Here is a 23,493-nt window from a genome sequence, read left to right on the forward strand (position 1 = left end):
ATCTTCTAAAAAGAAAAACAAAATGTTTTTTTGTTATAAACCAATTATTCCATTTCGATATATCCATTACATAACCTTATAATAAAAAATAAAAATATAATACATTAATAAAAATAAGAGTAATGTATAGTTATCAAGTTTTAACATTATTAGTCTTTTTATTGCAATTCCTACACTAGTAGTCCTTATTGAATGTTTGGGTAACAATGAAAGTCTCTATCTCAATTAGGTTATGTTAAACTTTTCTAACTAAGATGTAAAAAGTCAAATTTGACCTTGCTCTTGAAAGCCTTATACCTGATATGAACCTCAGAAAGGCAAAATCGCATCCTTGGATCTCGACTTGAATCTCTGGCGACTTCTACCTCCGCTACCACTGTCAGCTCCTATCAACTCCCCTCTTATCATCATCGATTCTAGGTTAGAAAATCTTTGTCTATTCTTTAGTTTTTCATATATGTCAACTAAAACAAGCCCTATTTGTGAGTTGAAATTGATTTATATTTACGGTCAATGAGATGGTTTTATGGTTATAGTTTACAAGGCATTATAAAGCTATATTTTTGCATGAACCGAAATCACCTTGAAGCATGTCTTTTGAGAGTAGAGATAGAGTTGAAATATCGAAAACTGAACTATGATTCAAGGAATCATACTACCTAGCAAATATCATTTCTTCTTTAGGTCCAGAAAACTATATCAATTAGTATCGACTATCGAACCCTTCTAAAAGATGGCGGTTTCAATCTACTCAAGGAGGCTGTCAATGAAGGGAAAATGAGGTTGGTTCCTCCTGAGATCCTTATTAATGGTTTTTTGTGGGAGATATCATGGATGCAAACTACATGTATAGGTAGTGGAGTGGAAAAGTGTAACATCCCAAATTTGCAATAATTCTAAACTTTTTAAATACCATAAACCATTCATTTAACATATCTTATTCAAAATAAATTTAAAACCAAAACCCAATATCAATTTAATTACCAGAACCATTATCAGTTATAATTCTAAAATTTATGAAAAACACATTTAATTCGATATTAAAAATCTAAGATCCTGCCTCGAGCCAGTATATACAACCATGCCCACCCATCTTGTGTACCTGAAACAGTGTTTTCAAGGGAAAAGGGGTAAGCATAAAGCTTAGTGAATTTCACACATACATAGTGTTATATCATATAATCATTACCCATATACACGAATAAAAACAGTATCACCACATAACCACACATACATGTCAAAGAACAAATTAATAACAAACATACTCCTACTGGAACACATTGGCTAGGCCCGATCCCCCTTGATCAGTACATTAAGCGTTTGGGACAAATTTGCTAAGCCCGATCCCTCGTACTCGAACCCATTGGGACACATTGACCATGCCTGATCCCCCTTATTCAGTTTATCGTACCTCTGGAACACATTGGCTATGCCTAATCTCCATTCGGATGTGTCGAGTCCTACCATTCATAATCCTTAATATGCGATGGAAAACCATACTATAACTATACTCTAACCCCGCCTAGTGCTACCCACATAAACAACACTTAGCACACACGAGCTAATGTAAAGAAAATTATAATACAACATAGTGTAGTGAGAAATTCACCTCGAATAGCAAGAGAAGCCTTCAAACGTAGCTCGGGACTCACTTACACCAGGTCACCCTTCAAACCTCCTAATAATAACAATCAAGGTTAGGATATAGCTACTCTTTTACCCTAAACAAGCAATTTGACTTATAGGTTTTGTTAGATTTCAACCCAAAACAACATCTTGTTCAAGGCCTGTTTTTCTCATCTTAAACCCCACCAAACTAGGTTAAGAAACCATGGCCATAAATTTCATGTCAATGCCCTTTTCAGGTACTGCTTACACGCATTCATATTATTTTTCTTCAATTTATGATGAATTTCACAAAACTGCATATCATTGCAGCTCATTTCATACTAGTCTGGAAAAACGGTCACTTTCACCCTTGTTAGGATCCATATCAGGTTTGGGAAAATCAGGGATAAAGTAGGCTCAATTTTTAAGCTTTGAGAGTTTATAGATCCTAACTCCACCTCTCGATTATTTTTCTAGAATTTTCTAAAACAGTAGCAAATTGGTCAATTTTATAACATTTCCAGCTTTGGCTATTAAGGTTTAAATGGCTTCTTAACCCATTAAGACCTAACTAAAGTGACTTATTTTCTAGAAACAAGTTTTTAATAGTGGGATGATGTAGCACCTGGTTCTTGGTATGTATGACCAATCTAAGTAATTTACATTTTTAGCCTTGGACTCGGCGAGTTCTAGGCCCGACTCGCCGAGTAGAGCCAGGATATTGAGCACGTTTAAGTTGGTGACTCGGCGAGTCCATATTCTGGACTCGGCGAGTCCCCGCTGTCTGGATGAAACCCTAATTTCAAGGGTTTGCACCCTATTTAAACCACCTTATGCGCCCCTAAGCTCGCCCCCTTCACTCTCAGAGCAACCTTAGCCAAACCCTAACCTTCCCCTTTGAGATTTGAGTGTTTGTGTGTGTTTCTTTGAAGTTTTGAAGAAGAGAAGGAGGGAAGATCAAGGAGAAGGAGGAGGACAGAAGTTGTGAGCTCATTTCAGAGAATAGTAAGGTAAAAACTCGACCCCTTCTTCTGTTTCTAAGGTTGAACCTTCATTAGAGCATCTTTAAGACTTTTTTAGAACCATTTATTGGCTTGGTTGTGGTTTAGAGGACTCCTTGGTTCGTTTAGCCTTCAGATATGACCACATCTGAGCTCTAGAGGCTCAGATCTACAACCTTTGTGGGCCATTTTCATGAACAAGCCTATATCTATACTTCTAACCCCATAAAAGTCCTTAAATTGCTTGTTTGAGCATGCATGCACGTAAAGTTGGAAGCTTTGCGTGGAAAATCAACCCTAGGAACCCAGATCTATAAAGGGCATGCACTGGATTCAAGCAGAATCGAGTATACAGTTTTTGCATACATGCGACTCGGCGAGTCGTTCTTCAGACTCGGCGAGTCGAGTCACGAGTCCCTAATTTTTCCCCCTTTTTGCATGTATGCTGAGTAGCAGTGAGTCATGGGTGGACTCAGTGAGTCGGAAGCCAGACTCATCCGAGGAGAGACTCGGCGAGTCAATGCCCTGACTCGGCGAGTCCAAGGCAATCTTCTTACCTCAAGAACAGACTCGGTGAGTTGTTCATATAACTCGGCAAGTCTCAGCATAGGGTGTTCATCGGATGAAGATAAACTCGACGAGTTGTTCATACAACTCGACGAGTAGGATGAAAGACTTTTGGTCATCAGTTTAGAAGGAGAACTCGTCGAGTTAATGCCTAACTTGACGAGTAGGGTCGGGATTAAGGACAATCGAATGGGATGGGACTCGATGAGTTGGCAAGCCAACTCGGCGAGTCGGGTCAACTGGAAGTTGACTCTGACTTGTACTTTGACCTGGTCAAGGGTAAAATGGTCATTTTACCCTAAGTTCAGCTAGCAGTGTTTGACTGAATGTTTTGTGGGAATTATAGCCGGAGGACTTCCGAAACAACAGCAGCAGTAGACAATCAGTTCCCGCTCAAATCAGCAGCTACTTTGAGGTGAGTTACCTTCCAGTAGCGATGGGTCTACGGCCACAATGTCGGCCCACTAGTAGGAATTGTATGTTAGATGATCGTCTTTGTGATATCATCTAGGTTTGCTACTACCTGATATGTTATATGCTGGCAGGATATGTTATATGTGATAGTAGTAGAGTTCGGTTGTTAGGACCGAAGGGTAGGTCAGACTCCCCAGATATGTCTGACAGTATGTGATGATATGTTTATATGCTAGCCCGATATGTTATATGTGATAGTGGTAGTAGGAGTGAAATAGTCCCCGAGGATCGGTTATTAGGACCGATGGGTAGTCAGCACCCCAGAATGGCTTGACACGGGTAGGACGGCACCCCAGAATGGCCGCACGGGTAGTCGGCACTTCAGAATGGCCGCACCGAGTAGTCAGGCACCCCAGAATAGCCTGGCGGTATGTATGTTATGTGATCGTATGGTATGTGGTACGATGGAGGGGAACTTACTAAGCTTCGTGCTTACAATTTACAGTTTTGGTTTCAGGTACCTCTTCGTCGAAGGGGAAGGAGCTGGCGCGGTAGCGGCACATCATACACACACACTGTTTTTCCACATTCATGGGCTTGTTCTGGGATTCATACTCTGATATTTTGATAGTTCGCATGTTTTGGTTTTCATACATAGTATATGTTTATGAAATGGTTTGATCGGACAATGTTTATTTGCAAATGATTTTACTAAATATTAATTGAAAAATGAAATTTTTGGACGTGAAAAATAGGTCGTTACAGATGACTTGATAAGACAAAAACCAATATCGTTCTCAAACCCTATCTTAAAGTACATTGTCTTTAAAGGGTAAAATGAAGTACACTTTAAGATAGTAAAACCATCAACTAGGGCTGGGTTTTTTCACACCAAAACAACCCCTAGCACCACCTAAACCCTAAACACACATAGAGCACCACCACTTACTGCCACCATGGCAGTGTTGGCCGACGGTGGTTGCCTGGTGGTTTCGAATGAAGAGAAAAAAGAAGAAGGGTTTTCAAGTGCCAACTTACTTGGGATGTGTAACATCCGTTTTATTGGAGGAATCGAATTAGGATTTTAGAGGTCCAAAGATTGGATTGTGGATAAAAGGGGTCCTGTAAGGCATGGACGCTCACGATGTGAGGAAGTTCGCATGAAGATCTCATCCGGGACTGAGCTCGTGACTTGAGCAATAAGAACTCACGACGTGAGGAGTGTTGCAGCCCAAACCCATGATGTTTTAGGGTTTTCCACATATTTAAGCCCCCTTAACTCAGTTTTAGGGTTCATTTCTCACCCTCCACCTTCCCCTAACTCAGAAAACCTTAACCCTAATCCATCTTGGTGATTTTGGATCCATTCCGGTGTTTTGGTGGCTAAAAGAAGGATAATTCCTAGAGTGTTGATTCATCAAGTGTCCAAGATCAAATATGTGACAACCTGAAACTTCTACCTGGTACATCTAGTCAGTTAATCCAAGTTAAACTCATTTCTGTTAATTTCTATCAGGGTTTAAGGGTCCATTTAAGTGTTCTAAGCTTGGGTTCAGCCAAAGTCGAGATTAGGAACGAGTCAGCAAGTCATATAGTGACGAAATCGGGCCATACACCCCTTTTGGAGGAGTGTGCGGCCGCACACATGGGTGTACGGCCGTACACACCCCTCATGGCCACACACCCACCCCTATATAAAGCGCAAACCCCTTTCCTTTCATTCCTTTAACACCTTGGCAGCACACAACATCATTTATCTTAAGCTTCTTCAACCACAAACCCTCCCAAGGCTTAAAAAGCGTGAGTAATCCATCCCTTAGCTTGTTGTGCTTGAAGAACCACTTAATCTAAGCCTAGAATCATTGAGTCCCGTCATGTTCTTCATCTCTTTGAAGGAGTGCGGATGCACACTCACACAAGGTGGCCTCACACTCCTAAAAGACCCTCCAAAGTGAGAGTTGGACTTCCATATTCTAGTTGGACGTGAACCTAGCCTTGCTACACCTTAGAATTAGAATTTTTGGACATCATCATGTAGGGTGTACGACTGCACACACCTATGTACGACCACACACACCCTTGTGCGGTAGCACACTCCTTGTGTGCGGCAGCACACTCCCTTGTGCGACCACACACACACCCTAGGACCTCAAACTCATTTCTAAGACCCTAAACTTGTACTACAACTTAGTATGGACCTATAATACTTCATGGATGCAAGTATGGACCTTGAAAACACCTCAAAAGCACCTTCCATCATGAGTGTACGACCGCACACCTATTTGGCCGCACACCCATGGTCGTACACACCTTTAAGGTGGTCATACACCTCTGTCATGCAATCCTTTAAGGTTCTAGCACTTAGTGTAGGTAGTCCCAAGTTCTTAGAGTGGTTCTCCATCAAATTTAGTAGATAAATACCTTCATTTGACTCCTTTATGGGTCATTACATGTTAAATTAGGATTCAATCGTGTTCAAGGCTTCACTTGAACATCCGGCATTCCGTATCGATCTTTCATTCAAATCGCCCGAGGTGAGTTCATACCCCTACGTTTTTCCGAGTTTTCATGTTTTTAGGGGGGAATACAAGCAAAAGTACAAGGAAACTTGTGTTCAAAATATATTATTTTGTTTAAGTTAATAATATTTTTAGTATCCTTTTAACATGGAAAACAATTTTTACCAAACGATTAAGAAATCAACTCGTAGAAACAGTTTTCAAAACTAGGGTAACGAACTTGTGAATCATGAAGTAAACTGTATTATTTTATAAAGGATTCATGCAAATCATAAACAAGATTTTCATTATTATTACTTGTAAATTTGTTAGTCTAAGTTGGAGACACGTCCTTGGTAACACTCCCACGGAATCAGAGTGTAGGACTAGCACTTGTAACCAAAATCTCTTGTGGGGAGAGCGTGATTGGTGTGTATAGATCTATACGGGACTGACAACCCTGCACCTTGCTGCTAGCTACAGCCGGACCGGTATGTCTAAGGGCGACAAATTCATAAAGGATATCAGCCGTTATGGGCCATATCCATTCAGTTATGGTTATAAAACTTGCAACCTAGATAACAGAGATTTACTTTTGTAATAATGAATCAAGTGAACTAACCTCAAAGTAATAACCGATTTGATTACTGTAGGGTATTAATAGTACCTTCAGGATTTAGTTTAACACGTTTTCTTTTATTAGTTTTATTTATAAAATATGGCTAATATACCTCACTGGGAGTAACCAGGGTTTTCAAAAAGAAAACTACGTTTACCGATATAAGTATGGTAGATACTTGTACACCTCAGTTTATACCGGATAACCAACCATCAACTTTTAGGGAAAATATAGGATCTTCCCGGGATAACTCGACTTCATAAAAGGATTGTTTTTTTTTCAAGTAAATAACGGATATTCATATTCATTCCATGACTCCTTGGATTGTACATACCTTGTATGAATCGGGAAGTCATAGAAGGAATGGGTTTTCAAACACGCATTTTATAAGAAAATATAGGATTTTCTTGAGGAACACTTTTCAAAAGGATCAAAGAAACATTTTCCACCAAAAACTAAATGCTTATGAACTCACCAGCTTTATGTTGATATTCCTTCAAAACTGCTTGTATTCTCAGGGAATTAGTAGACAGGTACTTCCAGGATATTTGGAGAAGTCGGCGCGTTAGAGTCATGTCTTTCTATTTTACTTTCGATAAGAACAAAACTTTGTATTAAGACAATGTAAACCTTTTTCATATATGTATTCAATGTTTGGTTGTGTTTACTATGCTTGCTTTGATATAACTGTGTTGATGCTACGCATGACGTCAACCACCCTCGAACATTTTCGCCGTTCCGGTTTAGGGGTGTGACAAAAATCTTTATGAACCCAATTTGCTAGATCTAAGTTCTAAGCTCCTTTTTGTATGTTTATGATGGATTTCATGTGTGGGATCCATAAAGTTGGCAACTTTAAGGATTCTAAGAGTCAATAGAGCATAATATTGTTCAGATCTGAAAGATGGTATGGATTTGAGGCCTGCATGGCCATACAAGAAACATTTTTATGGACCTTAGGGGTCCCCTTTAGCTTTTCATCCCTTTTTGTCATAAGGTTTGAGGCTCTTTTCATCCCTTTTTGTCATAAGAAGTGTATGATCATGTCATAAAACAGTTTGAGGCTCTTTTCATCCCTTTTTGTCATAAGAAGTGTATGATCATGTTTGGTGCATGCATGGCCATACAAGAAACATTTTTATGGACCTTAGGGGTCCCCTTTAGCTTCTAGAAGAAGTAGACTCGAGGAATTAATGGAACAAGGACTTAAAATGGTGATCTATAGTCACAAACAACGCTCACGACGTGAGTTGTAAAATCTCACAACGTGAGATTCGGAACATCCCCGTCTTCTGTTTGAACCCTTAATGCTTACGACGTGAGAATGGGTGCTCACGTCGTGATGACAGTTCAGGTGATTTCTATGACTGGTTCGACTAGTTGGGTCTAATTGAGTGGGAATCAAATCGGGTTCGTTGTCACGTCGTGACCAATGCTTGGCCACAACGTGAGGTGGGTTGAATTTGACCAAGTTTGATCTTAAGGGTATTTTTGGTATTTTGGGATTTTGACTGTGGTGAGTCAATTGGTTGGAACATGTGTTGATTAGAGCTGAGATTCATAGTCGATACCTCATCAAATATTCTCCAGTTTGCGAGGTGAGTTTTCCTCACTATACTCATGGGTCGAAGCCACCAAGGTCGGCCCATTGGATTAGATATCTTGTTATGTGATAGTATGTTATTGTGTTGTAGTTATCTGTTAGATCGGTGTCCTGGAATATAGGATGTTGTTATGCTTAGTGATCTGTAGATCTGTCTGTTGGTTAATTGTATGTTTGTCTGTTATGTATATGTGCACATATTTGGTTAGTGGCTGAGACTGTATTGCTTTGTGTGTTAGTCAACATAACGGGGGTAATCCAACCTCAATGGCTTGTGGACCCAGTAGGTATGGGCATTCCAAACTCGATAGGTTATGGGCCAAGGATAATCCATCCTCGATAGGTTGTGGACCCAGTATGTATGGCAATTCCAACCACGATAGGTTGTCGGCCAAGGGTAATCCAACCTCAATAGGTTGTGGACCCAATATGTATGGGCATTCCAACCTCGATAAGTTATTGTTCGGGGGTAATCCAACCTCGATAGGTTATGGACCCATTGTATATTAGCATTTTGCCTGGGGTATTCCATCCCGAGGATGATCGGACCTGACATGTTGTTGTATATGTTATTTTAATGCGGTGGTATTTTGGGGGAACTCACTAAGCTTCGTGCTTACAATTTTGGTTTATGGTTTCAGGTACTTCGGAGGACCGTGGCAAGGCGAAGGAGTGACCATACACATCCTTAGTTTTATGACTGATTGAATCTTGGGAGACTCTGATTTTAAATAATGTTTTAGAAACAATGATTTTGTAAACATTTTTATTAGTAAATGGGTTGTTTTGAAAAGTTTAAATTTGTTGAAATTTATGGGATGTTACAAGTTGGTATCAGAGCCTTGGTTTGAGTGAATTAGAGGAACACTCGTGTGAATCCAGTCTCAAACTAAGGAAAAAGATTTCAAAAATGATTTTCAAATTGTTTTCAAAATAATCAAATGAGGATGTGATGTGTACGATCAGTCGGAGCCAGTAAGTAGACCCCAAATTATCACACTGTTATTTGATATTGTGATATGTTAGAACAACATGCTAGTGATAGGCTAGGGATGTTCAGGTATCACATGATAAAATTGCTTGATTATATGATGCTTGATAGCCTGAGATTCTTTCTTTTATGAAATTGACATAATTACTATAGTTGTTTTGTGTATGCATCAAAATTTTATAGCCTGAGAATGTTTGATTTGGCCTTATTTCTTGTTCCTTGTTTGGTTGTGGGCTTAGGGTAGAATCGAGTATTCGTCTGTTTATAGGATCTAATGTTATGTATGATTAGCATACACGAGTGCCACATGGTTAGTGGATGTTTCATGAGTGGGTGCAGTTCATAGTGGGTCAGTGTGAGGAATGATTAGCTACTCTTGAGAGAGTAAGGGCAGGGCGACGGTGTTGGATTAGTGTCTAAGTCCATAACTATTTTGGTATGTACTTGACCCAATTATGAGCATGGTCCTTTTGGGTTGCCTTCACCATAGCAATATGTAGGATGAATTAAGGAGAGAGAGGTTTAAATATGATTTATTAATATATTATGAGAATAATATATTAAAGGAGAAATCATATTGTTTAATTAATATTAGTCAAGAATTAATTGATAATTAATTTTGTGGCTAAAAGAGATTAATTAAACTTAGGGGACTGAAGTTGTAATTATAAGATAATTATAATTGGGCTATGGATCACCTAATAATATATAGGTTGGAAGAATTCTGTGGGAAGCCCATTAGAAATCGTCCAAGGGATATGTTTAAGGAGTCCATGGGCTGCTTAGGGCCTAAGCAGTCAGATTAGGGTTTCCTGCTTGTAAACCCTAATAGCCTACATGTATATAAAGGGCCCCTATGCCCCAAAAACGTGGACAAGTCTTCCTCTAGGGTTTCTAGTCGTTTTTGGGCAGCCTCTCTTCTTCTCCTCTTCATCCAAGTTGCATATGGTGTTTGTGATTCCATTAGAGGTGCAGCACTTGAGGCACTAAGCTTTTGAAGCCAATTCAAACAAGGAATTGATTGCTATTGCTATATAACAATCAAAGGTAATTCTATAAACCCTAATTCAGTTTATAATATGTTAGATCTAAGTTTATTAGTCTTGGATTCAAAGCATGTACAATAGAGAAACCTAGATCCAAGCATTAGGGTTTGTATGAGCACATAGGATTGTTCTTATGCCCAAAACCTATAAGTGGTATCAGAGCCAGGTTTGGTTTAAGTTGTATGTGATGCTTAACTGTTTTGTTTACTGAAAAACGAATTATTTGCCTCTGCCCGACTCAACTCGGTGAGTCAGTATCTGGACTCGGCGAGTTGGCCCTACTCGGCGAGTCCAGGTCTGACTCGGCGAGTCTGTGCGTCAGGCAGAGGGTATTTCGGGATTTAGCTGCTGTTTTGACTTGGATTTGATGCCTAATTCGTTTTTTGAAGTTAACATCCGATTTTTATCTTAAATTAGTGATTATCCTTGCCAAAAACAATAGATAATTTCAAATCTTTTAAATATTGGTTGTTTATATGATAAATATGGATTATTTAAACTATTTGGTAATTATCTTATGTCTAAAATAAGATTAGGTCAAATATAGATAATCATCAAATTAATTGTTTAATTTATGTTATTTGTTATTTGATCCCTTATGTTTTGAAAAGTTTCAAAACTTGCCCTCAAGTTTTGGAATTTAAATTTTGATTAAAAAGTTTAATTTTGAAATATTTAAATTCTAAACCCTAATGTTTTGAAATGTTTCAAAACTTGCCCTCAAGTTTTTGGAATTTAAAAGTTAATTAAAAGTTTAATTTGGAAATGTTAAATTCTAAAACCCTAGTATTTTTGAAAAGTTCAAATCACACCCTTATGGTTTTATTAATTAATTAAAGTGTATAATTAAAAGTGATTTAATAAACCCATAAAGTTTTGGTTTACATTTAATTAAATTAAAAGTATAATTTACTAAATTGAACCACCTAGTATTTTAAAAGTGTAAAATACACCCTATACTATATATAACATTAAAAGTCTAGTATTATATATGTATGAGTAAACAGTCAGTCTTACCGTTAGTAGGCCTCATTCACGAAGCTGGTCTATAAGGGGTGTTTAAGGAAATTGCCTATAAAATGGCGATTGAATGGGTATCCACTCTTACCCACCGCACTCTTGACTAGTGGAGGGTCGTTAGCCGAACGGGTAGGATAGGACAGAAACCTTCCATTATAAGTATAATGAAGTACAAAGTAACTAAATGCTTATACAAATTCCCAAATCATAGTTACTTTAGGTAAAATGTGAAATTGTATGCTAACCCATGGAATTACACTTCGTACCCTTGTCAAACGTTAGTGGAGCGTGTGTGGTTAACCGGCACACTAATTTGGGGATGACATTGGTGGCGAAGGGTGGCTCGACGCTTATCATAGATCAATGGAGCGTGTGTAACTAACCGACACATTGATTAGGTGATAGTAGCATTGGGCGCACCACGTGATTCGTATGGTTATTCACACCTTGTTTGTGATCCTCGGCATCCCAGTCACAAATAGTAGGGCATAATCGAGATTAAACATGCCATTGAAAAGTTCAATGACTCAAAAGATCTAGGAGTTTCAATTCATTTAAAACTTAAACTTCCTTTTCGTTTTTCATGGTGGAAATTGGTAAATCGTCATTTACCTACCTTCAAATATTCTGCAACTAGATTACGGCATCCCTCTTCTAGGTTGTAGAGTATTGTGTTGGATCCTAGCTTGATGTTTCATTTGGGTGTTGCATCAAGAATTCTAATCAACTTAACTTGAATTTTCTCCCGTTTTGTAGATGTCTACATCTTACAATGGTCTTCCCAAATCCTTTGGAACAAGCTTTCCAAATGAAGATGACGTTCCGAGATATGATCAAGGAAATGAGAGTCATGCTTCACTTCCTCCACCTCCTCCAATTGTTCTCCCTGACCCACAAGTTCAAAGGCTTGAAAAGTTCAAGCTCACTCAAGCCCTTTTGGCGAGTAAACACAAAGATGGGAAACCTGTGTGTGCACACGTCTTAGAGATGAAGTCACACATTGATAGGTTAAGCATGTTGGGTGTCGAGATTTCAAGCGAGTTGGCTGTTGACTGGGTTCTTCAATCACTTCCTGAATCATATAGTGAGTTCGTTAGAGAGTACTATATGATGGACCACGAAGTGACCCTAATTGATCTCACATGTTTGCTTATAGCTGCTGAATCAGTAATGATTTGGCGTGCTGGTCAAGCAAATTTGTCTAGTGAATCAAACTCCCAAACTTCAATGGACACTAGCAACATTGGAAGTCTAGAAAGAACTAAGTCTGTGATAGTCCGATGTGCTGTGCCAAAGGAGTCCATTTGCTTTTATTGCCAAGAGAAGGGGCATTGGAGACGAAGCTGCCCTAACTACCTGAAAGATCTAAGAGATGGGAGAGTCAAGACGTATGGCTCTACTTCAGGTAAAATCCATTATCTAACTCTTTTGAGTTCCTATTCTAGATTCTTAATACATGATGTGATAAGATTAGCTTTTGATGTTTTGTAGGATCAAAGAAAAGAGAGGAAGCTTGAGAAAAGAAGTGAGCTGAATCTAATCATGAAGAAATGGATTTCGATCGCATTACTTGAAGGATGGATTCTTGAGCTACTACTTGGAATTAGAATAGATTGTTAAGAAATATGTGATAACATAGTTTTTTTCAATTGAATTGCATTGTAAGGACAAAAATTTTTCCGCAATAAAATGAATTTTGATTTTATCTTATTTATTTATCCTTGCGATGGCATGTATGAAAAATTGATGTTTGAATGTTTTTGTTATTAGCAATAATGGATTTGATTCTTAATTGTATTATTTGTGGAAATATCAAAAGTTTACCAAATAGGGAGAGTTTCTCATCGCCCAAGTTTCAATTGGACAGAAACTTGGAATCATGCAATGTGTATTGTATGATGAATGAAAAACTTTCACATTTGGGAAACTTAGGCTAATTCTTTGACAAAGTGTCAATTAAAGGACAAGGAGATCAAGCACAATAGGTTGTGCGTTGATCAAGTCCACCACAAGAGTGACAAAGATATTCGTCATGATTTACTAAAGTTTAGTAAATATGATAATACTTATAAGATTAAGTGTAATTCTAAGTTGATTGAAAGAGTTTCAATGAATAATAGAACGAATAAAGAAGAATCAAGTAGGCAAAAAAAATAAAAGTTTCTTCTTTCTAAGAAGAAGGGAGAGTACCTTTTATTGTGTTTTATGATAAGTCTTAAAGATTAAGAACCATGTCTCAATAGATCCTCTAAGTGAGTCTTAGTGCAATTGCATGCCTAAGAACAGGAATCAAGTATTGTAGAAATGGTTAAATCAATAAGTCAACCATACTTCGTTCCAATATCAAGTCTTAGAGTCAAGATTGTGACATTGAGTGAAAAGTTTTAAGTAGGTTTATAACACTCATCAAATGTGGAACTTGGAAAAGTTTTCTTATTCTTACACATTTGAAATTGGTAAGTTGTGCTGTCTTGGGTAAGAAAAAGACCAACTAGGACCAATTATGTGAAGTGTTTTGTCTTGATAAGAACTACACTAACTCTAGAGTATTTGCTTTGTCAAGAAATGTTTCTTGACAAGAGAATCTTATATGTCAAGGAGTCAGTGGGAGTCTAAATGGTCTTGAAAGGTTTCAAGAACAAATTAAAAATAAACCTTATCGATCATCACTAGCACACGACTTGAGGTTTACAACCTATCGTACTGACATTATTTTGTTTCTGTGCCATTCCAATTGAGTTAATTGTGTATATGAGTTCTATGAGTTCTCATTTGAATGCATACTAAAGCCTTAGTCGATGGAAAGTACATTGATATGTAAGGACAAGTTACTAAACTACTTGGAAGACATGGTGGGCACTCGTGTTACCATAGGGCAAGAAATCAAGATTAAGAAAGTTCAGTCCATATGAGTTTGGCAAATTCACATGGATAGGAACTCATACACCATAAAATCTAAGTGTCATAAGATTCCCTCCTTCATGAAAATGATTGTGAGGAAATGCTTTCACTAAGAGAGATCTTAAGAAGATAGCAATTGTGAAAATTATATTCTCAAATTCGATTATGGTTACGGCATCCCTTTCCATAGTTCGAATTGTGAGATTTGGCAATTAGTTTGAACATTTGGAACTTAGTAACATAAGTTCTAAATTGTTTAAGCACACATATGAGCTATCTAAGCCAAATGTGTATAAGTTTAAAAAGCTTAGATAAAGGCTTATCGAAGCATTTGGTATTAGAAATATGAATTTCAGAAATTCATAGGCATTGTTTTGTGGAAGTTCATTTGTTTTCTGAATACATGTCAAAGCTAGTGGGAGCATAAATGTTATGCTTATATGATAATCATCATGATAGTGGGAGCATAAGTGTTATGCTTGTATGATTATTATGGCGAATATTGCAAGTTAGCAATATTAATTATAGAAAAACAAAGATTCCATTTGCAAAGTTGCATGGGTTGAAAAGTTGTTTTGCTATAATTAAGGGAGAGAATATTATATTTCGTTTCAAAATCTAAAGTTTAGATTGAGAAATTTTAATATTTTCAGTCAAAGGATACATTGTGTGTTCTTAAATTTCGATTGTGATTACGGCATCCCTCTTCATAGTTCGAATTGTGAGAACATGACACATAAAATATTATGGCAAAAGATTGGTAAAGTATCATATCTTTATGTAAGAGATTATGCATCGTGTCCCATACGCTTCGGGTATAGGATCGATTGCAAATGCTATAATATTTACCATTCTAAATTTTTTCCAAATGTCTAGCGCATTAACAGGGAAAAAAGGACTAGAATTAGTTTTGACTAAAAATAATTAAACAGCTACCAAAGGACGATCCAAAGTTCGCTGAGGATTGGTTGCTTATGAGTAGTTGGGAGTATGGTATTGGATGGACCATATCGACATTATTATGAATAGATAAGATTCTATTAAGAATGAGTTGTCATATGGCAAATGTGGAAATGTTTCCATATTGGGAGTTGGATATTGAGAATCTATGTCTAGATTAGAAATTTTTATGCAAGAAGGATGTTCAAAGGAATGTACTTTTAATGTGAGACTTCACATCTATGGAATTGTCTTGTAACAATTTCTAAGAAAGTACTTTGTAATTTCATTAGCTAAGTCTTGGTGACTTTTGTGCTATGATTTTGCGAAGGGATCGTTGCATAAAATGTTAGAATCTAGCATATTCTAGTAGTGGCAAGAACCTTGTGTTCTTACACTAATAATTAGGATTAAGGAATTGTGAAATGAGCATCATTGGAAAAGTTTTCAGGTGATCTATTTCACAAAGCATGGACCATAGGAAACAAAGTGTGCATGTTTAGAGCATGGGACAATTGTTGTAATTCAAGTAATAAGTTGATTATCCGAAACATTAAATGATAAATAATGAGTAATCAATATGGTGGATAAATAGAAGTGTTTTATTTACTCTCACGAGTTTGGGGCTATATAGGATTATGTGACATCCCCAAAATCTCGGCCAGAAAAGACCGATTTTTATTTATGCTTTTAAATAATTTTAGAGTAAATCCTTTTGATTTGAAAGAGTTGCGGAATTTGTTCCCAAAACAAAACATGATAAAATAATATTTATCAAAGCATTTCATCAAGAGATGCATTTCATTATATAATCAAAACTCGGGATGTCATGTTCCGATACAGACCATGAAGCATAAACGATAAACATTACAAATCATTCAACAAATATATACATATACAGACTTGTAAACAAAACAACAAGATGATCCATCCATCTTACGCCCTTGTGCCACTTCCTGTAATACAAATAAAACTGAGTGGGTCAGGCTTGGGAGCCTGGTGAGCATATAGGGTTTTCAACCCACAATAAATAAGTTATATTTAATTTCACCAACCAATCACTATCCCGATTACCCATTACCGTTATCCTCACTTTACGTCCCTAAAACAACAACTATCTCAAGGGACCTAATCTAGGATTTTCATCGGGACGGACATCACTGCTAAGGGGTTTCCTCAACAATAGATATCCTAAAGGCAACCATGAGGGGGATAGAGTACACCGGTGAACACATCGTTCACAACACCTACAGGTTATGAACCTGCTAGCGTTCCACTGGACTGTCTAGAAGGAGTCCGTGGTCATTATCCATACTCCGCTGAATAACTAGATCAACAACAACAACAACATTGAGGCCTCTCATCTGTTTATTACACACCAACTATCTACCCATGTTCTACCCAACATATTAGTAGATAAGAAAATATATTTTCCTACATAGTTAATAACCTGTATATCATTTTCAGTCAATATATATATTCCACATAACAGATGAGGCATACCACATAACACGTATTCCATAGAAAACAATTCAGATCTATGAGATAGAATAAAGTGAATATCCATTCACGCATACAATCACAAAATATACACATAACAAGTATATCATATAAAATACTTCATAGTTACTCGTTAGAAGAAAGTAACCATACCCTCACACATATAAACCACAATTTACTTAATACACTCAAACCGCACTTGTATTATTATCGTGTTTATGAAAGGTAGTATACACTCACTTGATCAGAAGATGATCGAACAACACTACGACTTGCAGAAGTAGTAATCCACAGCAGAGCTGGAAGATCTCCACAAAAATCAAACTTCTCATGGGCAGAGCTTCGGCTCGGGAACCGCACTTCTCGGGATCTTCGGGATCTCGGGACTTGCCTCGGGGCTAGAGTATAATACCGGGGCTTCGGGGTATTTCTGGCACGTAAAACGATGCAAAACGGGAGAGAAAAGAGAAGAAATTGGCAAAATAGCCGGCTGCCTTCGGATCCCTTTTATAGAGGCTGGAACCTCGGAGTACGCGGGGCGTACTGCAGTACGCAACGCGTACTGCTTCCGAAATCGTCACTGCATGCGTCATCCGAAGTGTCGACACTCTCGGAGTACGCGGGGCGTACGTCGGATCGGACTGGTGACTCGGCTTCGGATAATGCCGGATTTTTGATTTAAAAATAAATACAATTTATTTATCAAACTTCGGAAATTCATATCTTCTTCATACGAACTCCGTTTTCGACGTTCTTTATATCCACGGAAAGGTGAGACTACGCTCTACAACTTTCGTTTACACTCCGTCGGCTAATTTTGACTTTATTTTTATTATTTATTTTTAATAGGCCGCGACAGAAAAACTTCGTTATAAATTCATAACTTCTTCGTTTGACGTCCGTTCTTGCCTAACTTTTTATCGCTTCGATACCAACAATGAGATCTTCGATTCTCATTTAGATTGCTTCGGCTAAAAACCGCTCGATCTCAAATCGAGTATTTCAGGCTGCACATCGCTAAGTCGAAACTTCGATAAATCATAACTTCCTCATACGAAGTCAGATTTGGGCGTTCTATATATATTCGGAAACCTCGTTTCAACTACTACAACATTAACCAAAGATATTAAGTTTATTTTACACTTAAATTTTGACGCTTATTTTTATTCTTAATTAATCAGACCACATAATTAAGCAATTAAGCACAAAACACATAATACTCAAATAATACATTCTTATTATTTCAAAATGGGTTACAAAGGTTAACCTAGACTATTATATTGCTAAAAATGGCAAGCCCGGAAACACAGGCGTTACAGATTAAGTATTATTGTTATGTTTCAGTTTGCATGTTTTGACTTCCAAAATAACTAGGTTATTCAAACATCCACAGTCGGTCATACGTTGGGAGTAGGTATGAATAAAGACTGTCATGAATCTGTCTGTAGATTGTCTGAAGTGTTTAGACATGACACAAGTTTGCTGCAGAGTTCATGAGTGCTTTGATAAGATTAGAGTATTGGAATAAACCCACGCTCACTTGGATCACTTCATGGGTTTATCACGAGTGATTAGTGAGACGATAATATTGTATATTCTTGAAACCGAGACATGTGAGTTGTTATTTGTTGGTCGGTTGCACATTGATAATAAGTAAACGCACCAGTAACTTGGTGTTATAAAACTTATTGTTGTGTGTGATTCGATCAATAAATGCAAGCGAGCATTTGAGTCGAAGTTTATCCATTCCTTTTACCCAAAGTGGGATAAAAGCGATATCTGTGGGCCTCTCGATGATTTAGTGATGACACCTAAGTGCTTGGCCAAGCCGGGACTAAGTTGATGTGTTCAATTATAGTCTGTTGTCAGTCATCATAAATCGGAAGTCGGGAAACAGTATGGAGAGAATGATTGAAATTCATGTCTTTTGTCTATACGATATCTTGAGAATGGAGGAATATATAATCCCTTATCTAGAGGACACGTTTTTTGATAAGATCAGAGTTGACAGCGGCTTTTGAAAGCTACGATTGCTGATCAGGTTCTGAATTCATACGGAAAATAGTTATTAGACTTATCCAAGTGGGAGACTGTTGGATTAGTATCTAAGTCCATAACTATTTTGGTATGTACTTGACCCGATTATGAGCATGGTCCTTTTGGGTTGCCTTCACCATAACAATATGTAGGATGAATTAAGGAGAGAGAGGTTTAAATATGATTTATTAATATATTATGAGAATAATATATTAAAGGAGAAATCATATTGTTTAATTAATATTAGTCAAGAATTAATTGATAATTAATTTTGTGGCTAAAAGAGATTAATTAAACTTAGGGGACTGAAGTTGTAATTATAAGATAATTATAATTGGGCTATGGATCACCTAATAATATATAGGTTGGACGAATTCTATGGGAAGCCCATTAGAAATCGTCCAAGGGATATGTTTAAGGAGTCCATGGGCTGCTTAGGGCCTAAGCAGTCAGATTAGGGTTTCCTGGTTGTAAACCCTAATAGCCTACATGTATATAAAGGGCCCCTATGCCCCCAAAACGTGGACAAGTCTTCCTCTAGGGTTTCTAGTCGTTTTTGGGCAGCCGCTCTTCTTCTCCTCTTCATCCAAGTTGCATATGGTGTTTGTGACTCCATTAGAGGTGCAGCACTTGAGGCACTAAGCTTTTGAAGCCAATTTAAGCAAGGCATTGATTGCTATTGCTATATAACAATCAAAGGTAATTCTATAAACCCTAATTCAGTTTATAATATGTTAGATCTAAGTTTATTAGTCTTGGATTCAAAGCATGTACAATAGAGAAACCTAGATCCAAGCATTAGGGTTTGTATGAGCACATAGGATTGTTCTTATGCCTAAAACCTATCAGAAGGTGCACCCGATATGCTGGGAGATGGCGATCGAGAATTTTGTATGATGATCTGCCTGATTTTATTGTGTCTTAGTGCCAATCGTCTCCATTGCTTGAATGTTGCTTGCTTTGTGCTTCGTGGGACTTACATTGATGTGGGCTAACTATCAAATGAATACGTTAAGTTACATGACATGGAGGTTAGATAGTCTTAGAATGAAGGATTTTGCCCTATTGCACAACTCTTGTTTGAGTCTAACCGTTATAGGTTTGGGTCCTTTAGTCGAAAGATTATTTAAGTTTTGTTGCATGTAATCATATTCATGAAGTGGTTGGCTGACATTGATTAGAGTCCTTCAGTAGTTGATGGCGGGGAGGTGGGAAATCCTAGGAGAGCCTAGGAAGTATTATATTATGGTTGCTTCGCTATTAAGCAGGTTTCAGGAGTATTATTATGAGTAGGTCTTATATGACTCAAGATGATTCTTGAGGAAAGTATGGATATGTGTGTTGGATTAGTGTCTAAGCCCGTAACTATATTTGGTATGTACTTGACCTGGTTATGCATGCATGGTCCTTTTGGGTAGCCTTCACCAAAGCAACTTGACAAGGTAATTTAGGAGAGAGAGAAGATATTATGATTTATTAATATATTATAAGAATGATATATTAAAGGATAAATCATAATATTTAATTAATATTAGTCATAAATTAATTAGGAATTAATTTGGTGACTAAAAGAGATTAATTGAATAAAGGGGGTTAAACTGTCAAATGTATGATAGTTGAATTTTTTGGGCTTGGAAACCTAATGGATAATAGGGTGAACGAAATTATGATGGGGATCCATCATATTTTCGTCCATAGGCCCTATTCCAGAAGGTTCCATGGGCTGCTTGGTGATTAAGTTGTCCATTAGGGTTTTACCCGAAACCCTAGCAGCCTACAATATAAATAGAGACCCTTGCTTGCAATTTTCAGCCACTTGATTCCAAGAGAAACCCTAGGGCCGATTTTAGCATCCTTCCCTCCTCTCTCATAATTGCCTTCTTGCTTGTGTGGAGTTTGAAAGCCATTAGAGGAGTTACACTTGTGACTCTAAGCTTAAGAACAAGAAGATTCAAAGGATTTCAAGCCAATTGAAAGAGGTAATCACTTAGATTTGTTCTTATAGTGTTAATTTTGAATTATGCATGCTAGATCTAGGGTTGCAAGTCTTGGATTAATTACATGTTCAATAGAGAAGCCTAGATCCAAGCTTTAGGGGTTTTGCATGAGCATATAGGATGTTCTTTTGGATAAAACTCATCAGTTGTATCAGAGCAATAATTGGTTTCTGTTGTATGTGATGTAATTGTTGAGTTTTTGCTGAAAATCGTTTTTCTGGCCTATGCCCGACTCAACTCGGCGAGTTAGTATCTGGACTCGGCGAGTCTGCCCAACTCGACGAGTCCAGGTAGTGACTCGGTGTATATTTTAGCCATCATTCTCTCCCCTTTGTGTCTGACCATTGTTCTCCTCGAACGCCATAAATAACTCATCATGAATATCGCATTTCCTTAGGAAATTGTGGACTGCAAAACAAGTGACGACTATATCTCTTTGCACTGAAAAAGGAAAAGAAGCCATTCTGTTTAGGATTGGGAATCTTGCCTTCAAAACACTGTATCCACGTTCAATAACATTTCTGAGTTGCACATGTGCATGATTGAATTTTTCTTCCTTAGTTAACGCACGTCACCGTCGATAATCGGATAACCAATATCTTGTGTTGTGGTAAGGAGCCATAAATCCACGAGTGTTGGTGTATGTAACATCGCAAATGTAATATTTATCTATAAACATGAGTGAAGGAAGTATTATATATAGAAATTTAAAATCGTATTTTATAATAAATTTAAAAAGAATTACAAACCTGGAGGAGGGAATGGAAAGTCTGAAGTCGGGTTAAATGCAACTACTTTTAAAACTCACGAATCATGTGTTATGCCCTCCCAACCGGACCATACGAATGTGAATATCATATCAAAATCACAAATTCCTAAAACATTTTGAAAGCATTCACCTTTTCCTCTTCCCCTGTAGCGAGTTTGTTGATCAACAGGCACGACTGCATGTACAAGAGTTCCATCCAACGCACCTATAGCCATATTTTCTTCAACGCTTATATGTCTACTACTTTGCAACCAATTATTTCGTCTAAAATGATTGCATAAAAGTACATACGCTTCACGTGAAAGACGCATTAGGTCATGACATTGTGTAGAAGTTCCATGTAACAATTCTTGTGTATGTTGATGACCGCTCATTTCCGAATCGTTATCAATTGCCCTTCAAATTCTATTGAATGCTAGATTCAACCAATAGCAACATGGTAAAATGAAAAATGCATTTTCTTCATCTGAATCCATAAGCAATCTGTTATTTTGAAAATACATAACAATTATATTAACAACATATAACATAAAAATTCATCCAAAACATCAAGTCATTCGTGTCATATAAAAATCTAGTTCAAACCAAAGATCAAGTAATACAAAACATCAAGTCAAAACATCTAGTTATCCGAAAAAACCAACAAATCATTCAAAACATGTAGTTATTCAAAACATCTAGTTATAAAAAAAACAAAAAACCATCAACTCATTCAAAACTTAACGAAACATTCCATAATGTGCTCCAACAGTCTTGACCCAATTCTCACAAATAGTTGGAACAATCGTTAACCACACGTGCCTCTTATCCGCACCTTCACCAAAAAGAGCAACAACAGTAGTGTATCTTAGATCAAATATTCCCCATCCTAACTTCCCCAACTTTTCCATACGCGCTCCCAAATTTGAAGAAGCTTGTTTTTCCACAAGTATCTTAGCAACTGTTGCAATATCTTCCCCGATTTCAAGCAATCTTGAATTCGATGCATCTTTACCCTTATCTTTACCCTCATCTTTACTTTTATTTTGATTATTTTCCGAATCTGTAGTCTTTTGTTTTTTTGATTGAGCGGATGACTCTTCATTGAGACCTACGGTTTCTTGTTGAGTGCAATCAATGTCGTCAAAGTCATGCAAACTATACTTACTTGAATCTTGAGTAGGACGAGGAAGGGTAGAAGTTGACCCCCAACTATGAATGTCTGTCGCAGTCGCGCCTTCAAACAACTATGTGCAAAGGTCGGGGTACGGTAGTGGCGTGCGTCTCAAAGAATCCACATGTTTGTTTGACCGTTTGGAAAAAAAATATTTTATTGTTTAAACATGATAATATATTTTTTATAACTAAACAACTTACCTTCGATTCTAGTTCTCATTCTTCTTTGGAAAGATTGAAGGTGTTGGTTGTTGGATTGTACACGTTACCGATTTTGTTTTTTAACTTCAAAAAAACACCAAACTTTGACTTTAGGTAGTCATAGCGGTTCTTCATTTGTTTTTGGTCAGTAATAAAATTATGTTCAATTTTTTAATGTTTCAGCTACATTCCTCCAAGATAGTGCTTTCAAACTACTCTCTTCCCGTCCATTGACTGTAACTTCACGTAAACAAGCTTCTAGAAACGTTTTCTCTACACCTTCAACCTTCCAAGTAATCCTATCCTTCTTTTCTCCCATTTCTTTGATCAATTCAACAAAAAAAAATGCATGTTTTAGCAACAAGTTAAACATTACAAATACACATTTTCAACAACAATTTACGCAAACAAAGACACATTTTCAACGACTACTTCAACAAAACAAATGCACATTTTCAATAACAGGCAAGATTGAACATAAAAAATCGAGTATAAAAAATCAACCATAACATCAAAAATTCAAAATCAACATTTTATCATATCCATTGAACACATTCAAATTCAATCGTATATCAACAAAAACACGCGCTCTTTTTTATTTTTTATTTTCAGACTGTGTTCCCTATC

This window comes from Lactuca sativa, chromosome 1 (genome assembly GCF_002870075.4).
Source record: "Lactuca sativa cultivar Salinas chromosome 1, Lsat_Salinas_v11, whole genome shotgun sequence".
In the NCBI taxonomy this organism is placed as follows: Eukaryota; Viridiplantae; Streptophyta; class Magnoliopsida; order Asterales; family Asteraceae; genus Lactuca; species Lactuca sativa.